This window comes from Adiantum capillus-veneris, chromosome 12 (genome assembly GCF_014529385.1).
Source record: "Adiantum capillus-veneris isolate H3 chromosome 12, ASM1452938v2, whole genome shotgun sequence".
Lineage (NCBI taxonomy): Eukaryota > Viridiplantae > Streptophyta > Polypodiopsida > Polypodiales > Pteridaceae > Adiantum > Adiantum capillus-veneris.
The window spans coordinates 38,483,229-38,488,266 of NC_140942.1; the positions used below are offsets into that span (position 1 = coordinate 38,483,229).

General features: G+C 38.9%; 1 pseudogene; it reads right to left on the bottom strand.

Moving 5' to 3' along the window:
• Positions 1-223: 223 nt before the first annotated feature.
• On the bottom strand, positions 224-1,077 carry LOC147445606 (uncharacterized; annotated as a pseudogene).
• Positions 1,078-5,038: the final 3,961 nt, after the last annotated feature.

The following is a 5,038-nucleotide window of genomic DNA, read 5'->3' on the forward strand; positions in this document are numbered from 1 at the left end:
AATTCTTGGTATACACTAACAATATCCGATCAGTCTTACAATATCCGACTAGCTACTGACAATCAGACAATACATCCGATATCCGACTACATATCCGACTTTGTATTTACCCTTCAACACATGGCATACCCCGATGGTGGATTTTACAAAATCCGACTCAGATCCACACATACCTTGATCAGTAAAGACCAAGTCAAACAGAAAATGCCATGATTACAACATTTCAAACATTGGGTTCATTGGGAACTACATCAGAATCTGACAAGTAATCTGGAACAAGCACAATAGGTTCAACTACTGTCACTGATCCAATAGTAACACCAACAACTACTGCATGATCTAGCACATTAGTAATCTCCTGCTCTTCTGATCTCTGAATTGTAGACAAACCTTCACCAGTACCCATATCCATTGAGTTTGGATCAACTGATACCTTCTTCTCAGCAAATGCAGATTTTGCAATACTCTTTCCTTTGTAATCCTAAACCTGTTTTTTATACAAATCTCTGTCTTTCTTTAACTATTCCATCTCCTTTAGTAAATCAGCTTCATTGTTACTGACAAACCCTGATATAATCTTCTCATAAGGATGCTTGATAATGGAGCATGTTTCCAAATTTTGCCTGAGGACTGACATGTCCCCGTTAGACATAAGAACACCATTGACATCTACTTCCTCTTCTCCCAACACTTGTTTCTCCAACTGTTCCAAAGGTTTAATTCTCTGTTTCAAAATCTGATTCTCCACATGCAACTCTTTATTGACAATGGCCAACTGCTGCAATTCTGATTGTACTTTTGTTTGCAACTACCCTGTCCAGTCCTTAAACATCTACAAAGAAAGCTTTTGTTTGGCTAACTCATTCTGATGTTCCATCATCAGGTCATGAATTTCCTTATGATGTGTAACTTTGACAGTTTCCAACTCTTTCTGCAAGGCATTATCGTTGAGAGTTTGATCATGCAATAGTATTTTGGAAACACTAGAATCAGCCACAGATTGTAAATGTATTTCCATATTCTGCTCTGCCATTGATGAATAAACTCTGCTACACCTAAAAGCATCTTTTCTGCCATTCCAGCATCTGTTGAAAGTCTTTGGAGAAGACAACTCATCAAAATTCAGTTGTTTAACTATAGGTTCCACCTCTGCTTTTCTTTTCTTGGACAAAGTGAAAGCCTTGCCAAGCTTGGCCTGATTGGATGGCACTGTATCAGGCTTCTTTTCTGAAATGTCCATGTCCTTCAAAGAGTGCACCACTTCAGGAGTATGCACACTTTTGAGAGCTTCACTATGATTGTAACCTACTTTAATCACAAACACATAAGTTTCTGTCTTTACCTGATCATTGATTAAATCTGCAGGTACTTGCACCCCATGAATATTAGGGTGTGGTTGTGTATACCCTTCTGCCCTGCCTAAAGTAGTCAAAGAAACATCACCACTGTCCAACTTTTGAACATAAGAAAACAAGGTTGCCAAGTAAGCACACAACCTACTGTTTGTAGAAGATTTCCTCCTGTCAGATATATTAATCTCCCCATTGATCCTCTCATAAACTAGGTAAGCCCAATTAACACTTCCTCCTTGCTCAGCAAAACAGAGAGGAGCAAAATTTTCCTTGGACATATAATCAAATTTGACTAGGAAACAAATTTTCTCTAGATACCACTTCAGCTGCTCTCTTCTAACATTTTTGACATTCTTCAACATGTAATGATTTTTTCCACCCTCTCTGGCTCCAAACTCTTTCTTCAACAAGAAATTAGAGCACTTAGGAATCTAAGAAGTTCCATTGATTGGAAGTTTAAATGCCTCAGAAATCAATTGAGGACTCAAAGCTACATTGGTAGACAACATGCCCTTTGTCTTTCTGAAAATCTCCACTTGAGACTTAGCATACATATTTCCTTTCCACTCTTGCCATGGCAAAACAACAAAATCAAATAAACCTATCTTCTTTAACCACAGTGAATGTACCTCTGTAGAACAGTCGAGGTCTACTGTGAAATCCACATAGGGTTCCATCAAGGTTTGATACAGCTTGATAGGTGTCATTGCCAGTGGACTGTCGGGCTCTTCTTCTCCAGAAGGTTGGTCTTCAGGCTCAGGACTGCTCACATCTATCCTCATGGATACTTGCTTTCTCTTCGGCCGCTTACTGCCTGGCTCTTCTTCATCAAACGTTGATCAGGCAGCAGGTCCCCCTTTTGGTTTGCCCATCATGCATGCAAAATAATGATGAAAGAGAGTAGAGGGCTGAAGAGTAGAATGGCTCAAGGGAATAAAACCATCCCGTACACAGTATGTGAAGAGAAAACGCGACGAGGAAGGAAATAGACGAATTAGAATCTCAACTCGCGTGCTGAAAACGTCAATTAACTGCACCTTGCTCCTTTCAAGGTACTCATTAAAATAAGAGCTTAGTGCACAATCATCACGCTTTTCGATAAAATTTTGAAAAACTGTAATAAAAGAATATCCGACCGCCATGAATCCGATCCAAAAATCAGACATACTACGAATTCCGACATCTCCACCACACTGCACCTGATTTTCCAAGACCTGAATATCCTCCTGATTGTCCCCCTGCATAGTTTCCTGAATATTCTCCTGAATATCCTCCTTCTGAGTATCAGTATCTCTGCACACTGCTTCATTCATGAATTCATCTACTTGAACAACAACTGCTGTAGGCCAATCTAAATGAGGTGGTTTACCAACAAACTTTTTTAATCTGAAACCATTAACTGGAGAATCCACTCTTGTCCCATACACATCATCAACAATAAAAGTGCCCTGACCCTTATCCTCTACAATCTGATATGGTCCCTTGTATCTTAAAGTTAATTTTCCAGGATGTGGTCCCAATCTAGAGTTATAAAGCATAACCCAATCTCCCACCTGAAAAACTTTGAACTTGATATTTTGATTTACCCAAGCTTTTCTCCTGCTCTGAAATATTTCAATTATATAAAAATTGACATTTCTATCTTCTTCCAACTGCAACAAATACTTGCTTCTATGTTGAACAGACATTCTGGGAGTCATTTTCTCAGCACTCACTCTGAGACTAGGTACCACAAACTCCATAGGGACAACTGCTTCAAGCCCATAAACTAACCTGAATGGAGTCATACCTGTAGTCACTTTGAAAGCTGTCCTAAAGGACCACAAAGCTAAATCTAACTTCTCATCCCAATCCTTCTTATTGGCCTGCACAATCTTCTTCAAAACCCTAATCAATATCTTGTTAGTACTCTCTGCTTGACCATTGGCCTAAGGATGATAAGTTGTGGATTTTTTGTGCATGATCATATGAGTTTTAGTAAGTTCAGCAATAACATCATTCAAAAAATGAGATCCTCTGTCACTTACTAACTCCACAGGACAACCAAACCTAGTCATGATATTATGATAAAGAAACCTTGCCACACTAGCAGCTGTATTATCTTTTAATGCTACAGCCTCCACCCATTTAGTACAATAATCAGTAGCCACCAATCTGTACTTGCACCCTCTGCTAGTAGTTGGCTTCACTGGTCCCACAAAATCTAGACCCCATTTTTGAAAAGGTTCTAGAGGCAAAATAGGATGATCATTCATTCTTTCTGTAGAATCAGGCTGACCCATCTTCTGACATACCACACAACTCTTAGCATAGTTGTGAGCATCTTTCACGACAGTGGGCCACCATAATCCTGCTTGTAAAATTTTCTTTCCTGTAAAATGTCCTCCAGCAGCCCCAAAATGTGCTTCCTGTAAAACAGTTGATTGTTCAAAATCAGGGACACATCTTCTAATGATCTGATCAATCCCTTTCTTATATAAAGCTCCAGCAATAACCAAGAAAGGTCTACTTTTTAGTGCAAAATTTCTTCTTTGATCTGTAGAAAAATCTGATGGCATTGTACCATCCATCAAAAATGCTAACATCTGATCATACCAATAACCAGAATTGACAGTTTGAACATCAAACAACTGAGCATCAGGTAGATAATCAATAACACCTGTAGGCTTTTCACATGTTTCAATCCGACTTAACTAATTTGCAACAACATGCTCCTTGCCTGGTGTATGAATAATAACAAAATCAAACTCTTGCAAATAATAACATCCATCTAGCCAACCTTCCTGTAAGCAATGGTTTTTTGATTAAGTAAGTCAAAGCTTGATGATCTACATGAAAGATCACCCTGTTGCACAACAAGTAATGCCTGAATTTGGTCAAAGCATACACCATGCCTAAAGCTTCCCTCTCAGTCACTGCATAGTTTCTTTCAGCAAAGGTTAACACACGAGAAGAATAATATATAGGTCTGAACCATCCCCTGGTACCTTCCTGCATCAATACAGCTCCAACAGCCACATCTGAAGCATCCACAAAAACATGGAAAGGTAAATTCCAATTAGGAGCTGTAAAATAGGAGTAACTGATATCATCTTCTTCAATAGTTGGAAGGATCTCTCCTGAACATCATACCATACAAAAGGTACATGTTTCTTTGTCAAATGAGCAGGAGGCATGCACATATTGGCTAAATACCTGATATACATGCTATGCCACTTAACCTGTCCAACAAATCTACCCAACTCCTTAACATTTGTAGGAGCCTTTGCTACCTGAATTACTTCAACCTTCTTATCATCAATGGACATCCCTTGATGAGATACCACATGACCCAATAGAATACCACTCTTTACTGCAATCACACTTTTGTAAGGATTCAGACACATTCTGAGCATCCTACACCTTTCAAAGCATAACCTTAAATGGTGCAAATGTAAGTCCTTTTTCCCAAACACTGAAAAATCATCCACAAACACCCTCATGAAATCCTGCAAATAGGGCTCAAAAGTCTTATAAGCTGTGTAATTGAAAGATCGTAGACCATTCTTTAGCCCAAAATTCATGACAATAGAAGCATAAGCCCCCCATTCTGTTATAAAAGCTGTTTTGTGCCTATCTTTCTCAGCCACCTGAATCTAGTTATACCCAGAAAACCCATCCAAAAAACTATACATTTCCTGTCCAGC